The 14,108-nt window shown below is 38.4% G+C and overlaps 1 pseudogene; it reads right to left on the bottom strand.

Moving 5' to 3' along the window:
- Positions 1 to 2,163: 2,163 nt before the first annotated feature.
- Positions 2,164 to 8,697, bottom strand: LOC129560000 (nucleotide triphosphate diphosphatase NUDT15 pseudogene; annotated as a pseudogene).
- Positions 8,698 to 14,108: the final 5,411 nt, after the last annotated feature.

Genomic DNA, 14,108 nt, shown 5'->3' with positions numbered 1-14,108 from the left:
TAGAAAGGGTCTTGAGGACTTCTCCGGGCCATACTGAGAACCGCTGCTCTAGTCTAACCACATTTTACATATAAGGAAGTTGAATCTCCAGAGAGATCAACTGAGATCCAAAATGGTAAGGCCTGTTAACAATGGGATATAGATCCTGGATGGTTTATCTCACTTCCCTAGGTTTAGGTTCCCAATCAGAAATACACCCTACTGACCTGTCCTGCCTGCTGTAGTTGCAGGAACTGTCAAAATATATTAACAACAACAACAAATTGTTTTAAATAAAACAGAAGAGGAAAACCAACAAATGTGATAAATTCTGCGATGGAATACTGCATTAGTGCTTGAATTAGGATCTCTGCTAGAACTGAAACACTAAGACAAGTTCTATTGCACTCTACTCCACACACACTGACAGCACAATCAGTACCACGGAGAAATACAGAAAGCAGAATTACCGTTTATAGCATCCCAAATTATCACATTTTATGAATCTGAGCCACAATTCATGACACAGTCTGAAAAACTTTTACAAGTACTGAATGAAAAGCTGTTGGGTATATTGAGACTTCAAATAAACTGGCCATCATGTGGGACTTTTCAGATAAAATGGAGTTATTTTGAAATGTAGATATTTTTCATTCTTTAACAGGACCTTATTTGCCTTTTATGTATTGATTTGGCTCAAAAGTTCTTTTGGTTTTTAAGTAAAAATAAAAGACACATTTTTCACTTCCACCAAGAACTGAACAATGTATTCACCATTTTGTTCCACTACCTTCTGCCATTTTTCAGGCAACTTCATAATTCCATCTTCCCAAAACGTTTTATCTTTTTGAGCAAAGAACTGTTGCAACTGAATTTTTTTCCATTGAGAGAATTTTGTAAAGATCAAAATAAATGGAAATCTGAAGGTGTAATATCTGGGGAATATGGTGGAGGAATCAGAACTTCCCAGCCAAGCTGTAATGATTTTTGTCTGGTCATCAAAGAAACATGTGGTCTTGCGTTATCTTGATGAAAGATTATGCATTTTCTGTTGACTGATTCTGGACGCTTTTCATTGAGTGCTGCTTTCAGTTGTTCTAACTGGGAGCAGTGCTTCTTGGAATTGATTGTTTGGTTTTCTGGAAGGAGCTCATAATAGAGGACTCCCATTCAATACCACCATATATACAACCATTCACCTTCTTTGGATGAAGACTGGCCTTTGGTGTGGCTGACGGTGGTTCATTTCTCTTGTCCCATGATCTCTTCTATTCCACATTATTGAACAGTATCCATTTCTCATTGCCTGTCACAATTTGTTTTAAAAATGGAACACTTTCATTACATTTCAGTAGAGAATCTCATGTGGAAATATGATCAAGAAAGTTCTTTTGGCCTAACTTAAGTCAACCCCAAACATCAAAGTGATTAACATAACCATGCTGGTGCAAATGATTTTCAACGCTTGATTTGGATATTCTGAGAATGTCGGCTATCTCTCGTATGGTATAATGTTGATTTCTCTCAGTTAATGTCTTGATTTGATTGCTATCCACTTAAACTGGTCTACCTGACTGTGGAGCTTCATACAGAGAGAAATCTCCAGCATGAGACTTTTGACACGTGCAAACCACTTTTGACACATTCGCTCAGTCACAGCACCTTCTCTATACTTTGTACAAATTTTATTTTTTTTGTATCAGTTGCGTTTTTACCTTTCTTGACATAATCAAGCATAACATGCCAAAATTGTTGCTTTTTTCCTTCCATCTTCAATATTAAAATAAAGAAAGTGAAAGTGAAGTTGCTCAGTCATGTCCGACTCTTTGTGACCCAGTGGACTGTAGCCTACCAGGCTCCTCAATCCATGGAATTCTCCAGGCAAGAATACTGGAGTGGGTTGCATTTCCTTCTTCAGGGGATCTTCCCAGCCCAGGGATCGAACCCAGCTCTCCTGCATTGCAGGCAGACACTTTACCCTCTGAGCCAATGGCTACCCCCAAATTCACCAATTTTGATAAGTTTCTTTTAAAAAATGCACGTTGCTGTGACAGGTGTCACACTACAATCTTACAGAATTGTTTCCAATGAAGTTAGAGACAACTAAGCACTACTATAGTCATCATACAAAAAAAACAAGTGAATTTTTTGGCCAATTCACTAAAGAAAAACAAACCCAAAAACTCAGTGAGTCTCCTTGTTCACCTCTAGGTGACTTCCATTATATCTTACCAGATGATCCAAATCTTCTTTAAAAAGATCATAGCCTTGTTCCTTTAAACAACGTAGTGCCCAGACAAGCTGGTCCAGGGGAGGAAATACTTTCCAAGGAACCCACTCCCAACTTTCATTCTTTTCAGGCTCTGCATTCTTTGGTTCTAAATCATGAGTAGGTCCACCTCTCCTTTCGTTAAAATAGTGACAAATGGTAATTCTCTTTCTCAACAAAAGAATTCACAACGGAGACAAAGTGAACATTTTTCAGGTAAAGGGCTCCTTCTTCCCAGGTTTCCGTTTAAGCACATTCTTCCCAGCTTTCACCAAACTCCAAGTGGCCCCCGGGAAGTTGGAAACCGCTGGCTCCAAACAACCCTTTCCTCCCCAGGAGGACACAGCAAGGATGCCTGCAGCTGGTCACCACTACTCCTACTCCAACTCCCAGGCACTGCCTCCGTGGCTCCACACGCCCGTCATTAAGCCTTCATCAGGATGTTTAATGTTCCATATCAGTTCAGTTCAGTCACTCAGTCGTGTCCGACTCTTTGTGACCCCATGAATCACAGCATGCCAGGCCTCCCTGTCCATCACCAACTCCCGGAGTTCACTCAAACTCATGTCCATCAAGTTGGTGATGCCATCCAGCCATCTCATTCTCTGTTGTCCCCTTCTCCTCCTGCCTCCAATCCCTCCCAGCATCAGAGTCTTTTCCAGTGAGTCAACTCGTCGCATGAGGTGGCCAAAGTATTGGAGTTTCAGCTTTAGCATCAGTCCTTCCAATGAATACCCAGGACTGATCTCCTTCAGAATGGACTGGTTGGATCTCCCTGCAGTCCAAGGGACTCTCAAGAGTCTTCTCCAGCACCACAGTTCAAAAGCATCTATTCTTTGGCGATCAGCTTTCTTCACAGTCCAACTCTCACATCCATATATGACCACGGGAAAAACCATAGCCTTGACTAGACGGACCTTAGTTGGCAAAGTAGTGTCTCTGCTTTTTAATATACCATCTAGGTTGGTCATAACTTTCCTTCCAAGGAGTAAGCGTCTTTTAATTTCATGACTGCAATCAGCATCCGCAAAGATTTTGGAGCCCAAAAAAACTGTTTCCACTGTTTCTCCATCTATTTCCCATGAATTGATGGGACCAAATGCCATGATCTTAGTTTTCTGAATGTTGAGCTTTAAGCCAACTTTTTCACTCTCCTCTAACCCCCCAAATGTTCACACTGAGAAAAATTTCTATTCAGTTTGCTAACATATAGAACTTATTTATTCATAGAATATTTAGAAAAATGCTATTCAAATTACAGGTTTAATATTTATATGTGATTTTTAACCTAAAATAAATTTTTGAAATTTTATATTCCAGTTTGAGTAACAATAATAGCTTAGTACCATGAATGTTTTTCCACTGTTTTTCATTTTTATTCTCTACTTTTGGCTTATTTGGACAAATAAACAGTTTCTAAATGCATGATTAATCATTCCATTTGGGAGATTTATTTAAAAATTTTTTCTCTCATACATTTTAAAACAAAAAAATTCTAAGAGACCTATTTTTCTTATGATAATAAGACATCACAGAGAAATCTAAGCTGTTTTTAACCTTCAATTCGTTCCCACTGCTAGTCATATTTTAATGGCTGAGGTAATAGATTCATCTTTGTGCTTTCACACTTCAGTGGTTAGCACAATGGTTGGCATGTCCTTGTTGTTCAATAAATATTTGTTGAACTGAATTGAAATGAATCAAGTTGTAAATATTTTCTGGTCACATGAGTGAAACTAAGAAAAACACAACTTTTCTTGGTTGAGTTTAGGAGCTATTCTGATACTAATAATTAAGCATTATCCTTTGCACTGCATTTTGAAATTTGAGTTGAGGTCAGTAACCATATATAACCTGTTTCTTTTTGAAACAGATGATGAAAAAATTTCAACTCTTGCCAACTTGTTTTGGAAAGGAAATATGTAGATATAATAAAAGTAGAGAAAGAAGTATTTTACCCATTTTGAAACTAATGATTCCTAATTAAAATACTGCATGTTAAAACTTGTCGGCCTTTACCCACTGCAGTATGATGACATGAAGCCCTACCTGGAATACAGAAGAATTCTTAAAATCAAACTGTTGTACTACTCTACTGTGGATCAAAGATCATTCTGTAAGCTTTTACCCTAAAGGGATAAAACACTTCTCAAGTGCTTTCAGTCTCATTTGCTGGCATTCTGTATTCAACAAGCAGCCTTAAGTGTACCTAGGCATTGTTTCTTAGGCATTTAATTTATTCTGGGAAGGGCTGTCTTTCATTATAGAAATAAATATTTTGATCATTAGTATAAAGAGTCGGTCACGACTGAGTGACTGAACCGAACTGAACTGAACTGAACTGATGGCATTGTAGATGAGGATATTAAAATTATTACTAGGAAAAACAATTTAAAGAAGCTAATATCCTCTCTTTATATTTCTTATAGGATGATTTCTATCAAAATTTGAAAGTTAATAAAGTGAATAAAGGGTGCAAAGAGTCGGACATGACTTAGCGACTAAACAACAACAAAGGACAATTATTAGTGATGAGTTCTTTTCTTTATATGTGTCTGTAATCAGGCTAGTGAATTTGAAGTGAGGATTTCTCCTGTGTACTTTGAAAAGGTAATGCCAAAATATTAAACTGTATTGTTCTCAGTGACATTTTTCAAAAAAAACTTAATCATCACCTTTCAAAAGAGCACTCAAGGTTTTAACTGGTTATACTCAGAACATAAACATTGTACAGTCTGAGCTGAGGGCTTATCTAATTCAGTCCTTGAATTTAATATACCTCATATGTGAAAAAATTCATTTGTTTACATGGGGAAAGAGTAGAGCAACCTAATACAAAATTATAGAATGTAAACCTTTTAATAGAACTTGACTTTATTCTCCAACATCTTGGCATGAGGTCAGCTTTGCTTATTATGATTGGTGCAGGTCATAAACTGGCAAGTTAGCCTAGTGAGACTGGAGTAAATCTAGCTGTTTACATCATTAAATTTTGAATGATGGCATATTTTTACACTTTTCTGCCAACTTTGCCTTTAATAAACAATTCTTAGGATCAATAATTTGTTAACTGTGACAATCAGGAATGAATCCAGAGACACTAATTCCATATGATTTATTTTATGCCAAATTCTCAAGCTCTCCTAGGGGGACTGTCAGTTATTAGTGTGTATTAAAAGCGAAAACTGAATACAGTAGATTTCCAGTGAGCACTGAGTTCACTCCAAAAGCTTATATAAATGTTCTCATTAAGTTGCAACTCTACAGCCGTACTAGAGAACTGTTTTATTTAATTCCAAGGCCACCTTTCCAATGGCTGGCATATCTATCCCCGGGCTAAGGGCCTTAAGGTCTATTTTGCACCTTGAAAAACATAATTAATAAGATAAAATGAACAACCCTTCCAGTCAGTTCTCCAAAAATCATTAATTAAAACAATCAGTCCCGTAGCAACCTTGGACTGGATTCATATTCCAAGGTGAGGTTTACCAAGGCTAGAACTGAAAAATGCCTTAAAATTCACAGATCTGACTGGTAAAAAATTGTTGGCTTTAGAATTAGATAAATGGAAGTTTGAAGGCTAGCCCTGCTACCTCTTGGCTGTGTGATTTGGAACAAATTATTTATCCTCTCTAAGCCTCAGTTTATACTTTCCAGTGTTGTTCTGAGTATATGTAAAATAGAGTATGAAATTGCATAATAAAATGCATGGCATAGTGTACATACTTTATCCTGTGTACTGTCAGTCTTTTCTCATGATAAAATGATTTACTTGAGGAAACAGATTTTCATCTTTTGGTTAAATGCTGTGCCAGAATACCATGAACATTCTGTCAAATAGGGATGCTCAGTAAGTATTCATTGAAATTAGAATAAGTCTCTGTATCCTCATTGCTAAAATGGGAGAGTAAATAATTTGCTATATATATTCTAATTTAAAGCTGTATAATTTTTTTTCCTATTATGGGGCATTTAATTTATTCCCAGAGTTTTAGGATGTGTGTTTGTACATCAGCATATTTTGTGGAGTAAATTTTAAAATTCTATTTCAGATGATTGCATAACTATGAATTAGTTTGTGTAGAATTATCACCCCAAAATAAATTGATATTTTAAGGCTTTTAGTAATGTAACAAAATATAATTCCAACAAATATTATATTAATTTATACTCTCAAAATAGTGCATGAGAATATTTGTTTAACCACATCAGTCTCATCAGAAATGAGTATTCTCATTTTAAAAAATTTTGCTAATGTGGGACAATTTAATTTCATTATCGCTAGCTATCTTTGATTTTATAACTATCATGTTATGAAGTTTGTCTTAAAACTCCTAACTATCCAATCATTGGGCTTTCCTGATTGCTCAGTGGTAAAGAATCAGCCTGTGATGCAGGAGATAGGAGACAAGGGTTTGATCCCTGGGTTGGGAAGATCTCCTGGAGGAGGAAATGACAACCCACTCCAGTACTCTTGCCTGGGAAATCTCATGGACAGAGGAGTCTGGCAGGCTATAGAGCATGGAGTCATAAAGAGTCAGACATGACAGAGGGACCAAGCACAAATTCAATCATTGCTCAGTAAGGAATGACTGAATCAGTGACTGAATTAAGTATTATACTCCACCATGGAGTCTTATGTCAGCAATTTAAAATACTGGATTTTACAGACATAATCTTCTCCAAGTAGATTGAATTATTACTTTCAATGAATTGTGAGTATTTTGTGTTATAAACATTATACTCACAAGACTTTAGGAGTATTTCTCATAAAGATAGGATGATAAGTAATAGGAATTAAACTGTAATAGGAAGTAAACAATGTGCTACTGGAGAAAGGAAACGCCTAGGAGGATGGAAATACCGGCTTTGATTTGGATCATGAAATAAGATCACAGTGGTAAAAATGTTCACTGGTAGAGAAAGGGACTTCCTTGGAAGATAAAACAAGGGTGTCAGATTAGGAGCAGGTTACAAAAGGTTTAAAAAAAAAGATTCAGTTATTAAACTAAATGTATAGTTTTCTTCAAACTATGAATAACTATCAAAGCTGTTTCACCACCAAGTGGATTTTATCATTTGTATTTTCAAAAGTTAACTCTGGCAACAGTGTATAGAAAGACACAGGGCTAAAGAGAGAGCCTGAATGTGTAGGTGAAGAGTTGGATTCGAATTTCTAACTAAAGTTAAGAAAGTCTTTTCTATCTTAAAAAAAAAAAAAACAACAAAAAGCCTTTATTAACAACATTTAAAAAAAGACTACCTGACATGACTAGCTTCTCTTAATCTGTGGGATATTTATAAGCAATATGCAAGTATTTAACTCTTATGTCACTTTGCTATGATGTTAAAGGTACCCTGAACTTGTACCTGAATCAGAGTGTAGAAAATGCATGATTTAGGCTTTCTATGACAATCTTTATAGTTTCTGACAAACTGTGGCTTGTCCTGAGAACTCTTGTTTTCTTCTTTGATAGCAATAGCAAACCTTCAAAGTTGCAAAAATATAGTTTATAATGTTTATATAAGAAGTCATATGGGATACTTTCTTCGATTTACCACTTATGTCATTAAAATAACTTTTAAGAAATTTCCTAAATGTTCCTATTAGAAATCCTTGTCATTTTGGTCTTGCTCTTTCTCTTGTCAAAGTAGATTTTATGCATTCAGTTGTGCAGCTAAAAGCCTATAATTAAAGAGGAGTAATTTCAACCACTTGTCATTTTTGGGGAAAATAATTTTTAAGCAAGGTTACTGTACATGACTGTAAAAACATAAAAGTAGGATACATGCTGCTGTACAAAAACATATTTTGTTAGCTTGTAGGGTGGCCACACAGGCTGACCTGCCTTAAATCACTGGAAAATAAAGCCTACTTGTTTTGAACTGATCTACATTGGTTTGTGGCAGTAAATTTATCCACAGTATTAAAAAAACAGAATAGGCTTTACAGTTCATCACCCAACTTAATTTCAGGTTTTCTCTGCTTCTTGATTTTAATCTCTTGGGAGGGTGCCTTACTTTTTGCTGTTATCCAGGTTCCTCCCTCTCAGAGAGATGTGAATAAGGACACTTCTGTACTGCCTTTCCAATAAGGATCCCCATGAGTCTTGTGTGGACGACTCATAGGCACCTTTTATAGTACAGGAAATGCAAGCGTGTGGAGAGGTTAAGGAAACTGCTCAAGGACACTGAGGAAGTTGAAGTCAAAGCTGGAAATAGTGAACCAGCCTTCTCACTCCAAGTCCTTGGCACAACCACTAGATTTCAGTCTCTTCCTGATGTTGAGAGAACAGCCATCCTGGCATCATTCATTTAATCTTCCAGGTTAAGAGAGCCAGCATATGACAATGGACTTTAAAAGGAAAATAAAGCCCAGAGCAGAAGATATTACTAAATTTGAATTTAGTTATTACTATTTTAAAATTTTTCCTCCTGTACCCAATCATCGGTTACAAGAGCCAAAGGTAAAAATTTAGATAAATAGACAATTTGTAATGATGCAGATGGGATGGCATAAGTGGCACTGCATTGACATTACTTTATCCAACTCAGTTCATCATGTACCCTTGAAAGACTTATCCTGTTCCAGGAACTGCATGAAAGCAACAAACATGAGTTAGACATTGTCCCTACCTTTGAGGAGCTGATATTTTATCAGGAGAGACACACATAAAAACATACATACATACATATGGCAGTAAAGTCTATGAGGTGTTAATACTGAGGATTGTATAGAGCATTATAGACGCTAAGAGAAGGGGTTCGGAATTTAACATAAAATAAGCTGTGGGTCCAGGGATTGTTCTCTCAGGGAAAAGATACTTGGGGTTGAGCTTTGAAGGATTCTCATTGTGGCCAAAGAAAAAGTCAGAAGAGAACACAAATAAAAGGAATAATATTTATGGATGCAAAAAAATGTGAATTGTACCTCCATACAAAGTATTATTGTTTAATAATCTGAGAATGTAGAGGCAGGGTGTTGTAAAAACTGAAATGAGAGAGCTAGGAAGAGATGGGAAAAGACATCTTGCTAAAATCCCTGCAAGCAAATTCTTTTAGGAATGGCAGACAGTTCAGTTCAGTCCAGTCGCTCAGTTGTGTCTGACTCTTTGTGACCCCATGGACAGCAGTACACCAGGCCTCCCTGTCCATCACCAATGCCAGGAGTTTACCCACTCATGTCCGCTGAGTCAGTGATGCCAACCAACCATCTCATCCTCTGACATCTCCATCTCCTCCCGCCCTCAATCTTTCCCAGCATCAGGGTCTTTTCTAATGAATCAGCTCTTTGCATCAGGTGGCCAAATATTGGAGTTTCAACTTTCTCATCAGTCCTTTCACTGAACACCCAGGACTGATCTCCTTTATGATGGACTGATTGGATCTCCTTGCAGTCCAAGGGACTCTCAAGAGTCTTCTCCAACACCACAGTTAAAAAGAATCAATTCTTCGATGCTCAGCTTTCTTTATAGTCCAACTCTCACATCCATACATGACCACGGGAAAAACCATAACCTTGACTAGATGGACGTTTGTTGGTAAAGTAATGTCTCTGCTTTTTAATATGCTGTCTAGGTTGGTCATAACTTTCCTTCCAAGGAGTAAGCCTCTTTTAATTTCATGACTGCAATTACCATCTGCAGTGATTTTGGAGCCCAGAAACATAAAGTTTGTCACCGTTTCCACCGTTTCCCTATTTCCCATGAAGTGATGGGACCAGATGCCATGATCTTAGTTTTCTGAATGTTGAGTTTTAAGTCAACTTTTTCATTCTCCTCTTTCACTTTCATCAAGAGGCTCTTTAGGTCTTCTTCACTTTCTGCCATAAGGGTGGTGTCATCTGCATATCTGAGGTTATTGATATTTCTCCCAGTAATCTTGATTCCAGCTTGTGGTTCATCCAGCCCAATGTTTCTCATGATGTACTCTGCATAGAAGTTAAATAAGCAGGGTGACAATACACAGCTTTGAGGTACTCCTTTTCCTATTTGGAACCAGTCTGTTGTTCCATGTCCAGTTCTGACTGTTGCTTCCTGACCTGCATACCGGTTTCTCAAGAGGCAGGTCAGGTGATCTGGTATTCCCATCTCTTGAGAATTTTTCACAGTTTATTGTGATCCACACAGTCAAAGGCTTTGACATAGTCAATAAAGCAGAAGTAGATGTTTTTCTGGAACTCTCTTGCTTTTTGATGATCCAGCAGATGTTGGCAATTTGATCTCTAGTTTCTCTGACTTTTCTAAAACCAGCTTGAACATCTGTAAGTTCACTGTTCACGTATTGCTGAAGCCTGGCTTGGAAAATTTTGAGCATTACTTTACTAGCGTGTGGATGAGTGCAGTTGTGTGGTAGTTTGAGCATTCTTTGGCATTGCCTTTCTTTGGGATTGGAATGAAAGCTGACCTTTTCCAGTCCCGAGGCCACTGCTGAGTTTTCCAAATTTGCTGGCACATTTAGTGCAGCACTTTCACAGCATCATCTTGTAGGATTTGAAATAGCTCAACTGGAATTCCATCACCTCCATGAGCTTTGTTCATAGTGCCACTTGGCTCCACATTCCAGGATGTCTGGCTCTAGGTGAGTGATCACACTGGGTCATGAAGATCTTTTTTGTACAGTTCTTCTATGTATTCTTGCCACCTCTTCTTGATATTTTCTGCTTCTGTTAGGTCCATATCCATGGTCTGGACAAAGATGGGCTCCTTTATTGAGCCCATCTTTGCATGAAATAGTCCCTTGGTATGTCTAATTTTCTTGAAGAAATCTCTAGTCTTTCCAATTCTATTATTTTCCTCTATTTCTTTGCATGGATCACAGAGGAAGGCTTTCTTGTCTCTCCTTGCCATTCTTTGGAACTCTACATTCAAATGGGTATATCTTTCCTTTTCTCCTTTGCTTTTCACTTCTCTTCTTTCCCAGCTATTTGTAAAGCCTCCTCAGACAGCCATTTTGCTTTTTTGCATTTCTTTCTCTTGGGAGTGGTCTTTCTCCCTGTCTCCTGTACAGTGTCATGAACCTCCATCCATAGTTCATCAGGCACTTTGTCTATCAGATCTAGTACCTTAAATCTATTTCTCACTTCCATTGTATAATCATAAGGGATTTGATTTAGGTCATATCTGAATGGTCTAGTGGTTTTCCCTAGTTTCTTCAATTTAAGTCTGAATTTGGCAATAAGGAGTTCATGATCTGAGCCACAGTCAGCTCCCTGTCTTGTTTTTGCTGACTGTATGAAGCTTCTCTATCTTTGCCTGCAAAGAATATAATCAATCTGATTTCAGTGTTGGCCCTCTGGTGATGTCCATGTGTAGAGTCTTCTCTTGTATTGTTGGAAGAGGGTGTTTGCTATGACCAGTGTGTTCTCTTGACAAAACTCTATTAGCCTTTGCCCTGCTTCATTCTGTGCTCCAAGGCCAAATTTGCCTGTTACTCCAGGTGTTTCTTGACTTCCTACTTTTGCATTCCAGTCCCCTATAATGAAAAGGACATCTGTGTTGGGTGTTAGTTCTAAAAGGTCTTGTAGGTCTTCATAGAACCGTTCAACTTCGGCTTCTTCAGCATTACTGGTTGGGGCATGGGCCTGGATTACTGTAATATTGAATGGTTTGCCTTGGAAACAAACAGAAATCATTCTGTCGTTTTTAAGATTGCATCCAAGTACTGCATTTCAGACTCTTTTGTTGACTATTATGGCTACTCCCTTTCTTCTAAGGGACTCCTGCCCACAGTAGTAGATATAATGGTCTTCTGAGTTAAATTCACCCATTCCAGTCCATTTTAATTCACTGATTCCTAGAATGTCGATGTTCACTCTTGCCATCTCCTGTTTGACCACTTCCAATTTGCCTTGATTCATGGACCTAACATTCCAGGTTCCTATGCATTATTGTTCTTTATAGCATGGGACCTTGCTTCTATTACCAGTCACACCCACAACTGGGTGTTGTTGTTTTTTTTTTTTTTGGCTCCATCCCTTCATTCTTTCTGGATTTATTTTTCCACTGATCTCCAGTAGCATAGTGGGTACCTACCGACCTGGGGAGTTCATCTTTCAGTTTCTTATCTTTTTGCCTTTTCATACTGTTCATGGGGTTCTCAAGGCAAGAATACTGAAGTGGTTTGCCATTCCCTTCTCCATTTGTCAGAACTTGCCACCATGACCCATCTGTCTTGGGTGGCCCTACATGGCATTGCTTAGTTTCACTGAGTTAGACAAGGCTGTGGTCCATGTGATCAGATTGGCTAGTTTTCTGTGATTGTAGTTTCAGTCTGTCTGCCCTCTGATGTCCTCTCTCAGTGCCTACTGTCTTACTGGGGGTTCTTACCTTCAACGTGGGGTATCTCTTCATGGCCTCTGAAACAAAGTGCAGCCGCTGCTCCTTACCTTGGATGTGAGGTATCTCCTCTTGGCCACTTGCAGCTCCAGCGCCATGCAGCCAAGGAGGCAGGCAGAGGAGGCTTCAAATAGTCATATGGTATGATTCACTTGTTAAATAGATTATTCTGGTTATGGGGTGGAAGATGAGTTTAGAGAGGACAAGATTAAGTGTATCATGTAGTAATCAAGATAAGGTTGATAAAGCAATGGCTAAGAAAATAGTAATCAAGATGATGATGCTAAGATTTGAAAAGATACAAGTGAATCTAGACACAAGCCTTACACACTTCACAAGAATTAATCAAGATATATCATAGAACTAAATGTAAAGTGCAAAAGTATTGAATTACTAAAAGACAACATAAGAGAAAATCTCAGTTACCTTGGGTATGGTGATAACATTTTCTGAGATAAAACACCAGGGGCACAAGGGCACAATCCGTGAGAGAAAGACCTGACAAGCTGGACTTCACTAAAATTAAAAAAACAAAAACAAAAAACTAACTTCTGCTCTGTGATAGACAGTGTGAAGAAAATGAGAAGACAAGCCATAGGTTGGAAGAAAATATTTGCCAAAGTCACATCTAATAAAATCCTACTCTCCAAAGGGTGGCTCAGACAGCAAAACATCTGCCTACAATGCGGGACACCTGGGTTCAATCTCTGGGTCAGGAAGATCTCCTGGAGAAGGAAATGGCAACCCACTACAGTACTCTTGCCTGGAAAATCCCATGGACGATGGAACCTGGTAGGCTGCAGTCCATGGCGTCGCAAAGAGTTGAACACGACTGAGTGACTTCATTTTCACTTTCACTTTCATCCAAAGCATGTAGAGAGAACTCTTAAAATCCAATAGTAAGAAAATGAATAAAGTCTATCACTTCATGGGAAATAGATGGGAAAACAGTGGAAACAGTGTCAGACTTTATTTTGGGGGGCTCCAAAATCACTGCAGATGCTGATTGCAGCCATGAAATTAAAAGACGCTTACTCCTTGGAAGGAAAGTTATGACCAACCTTGATAGTATATTAAAAAGCAGAGACATTACTTTGCCAACAAAGGTCCATCTAGTCAAGGCTATGGTTCTTCCAATAGTCATGTATGGATGTGAGAGTTGGACTGTGAAGAACTCTGATCGCTGAAGAATTGATGCTTTGGAATTGTGGTGCTGGAGAAGACTCTTGAGAGTCCCTTGGACTGCAAGGAGATCCAACCAGTCCATTCTAAAGGAGATCAGTCTTGGGTGTTCATTGGAAGGACTGATGCTAAAGCTGAAACTCCAATACTTTGGCCACCTCATGCGACGAGTTGACTCACTGGAAAAGACTCTGATGCTGGGAGGGATTGGGGGCAGGAGGAGAAGGGGCCGACAGAGAATGAGATGGCTGGATGGCATCACCGACTCTATCGACATGAGTTTGAGTGAACTCCGGGAGTTGGTGATGGCCAGGGAGGCCTGGCATGCTGTGATTCATGGG

The sequence above is a fragment of the Moschus berezovskii genome, chromosome 16 (assembly GCF_049115385.1).
Source record: "Moschus berezovskii isolate FMDL1 chromosome 16, NW_MosBer_1.0, whole genome shotgun sequence".
Taxonomy (NCBI): domain Eukaryota; kingdom Metazoa; phylum Chordata; class Mammalia; order Artiodactyla; family Moschidae; genus Moschus; species Moschus berezovskii.
This window is presented reverse-complemented; position numbering and strand designations above follow the sequence as displayed.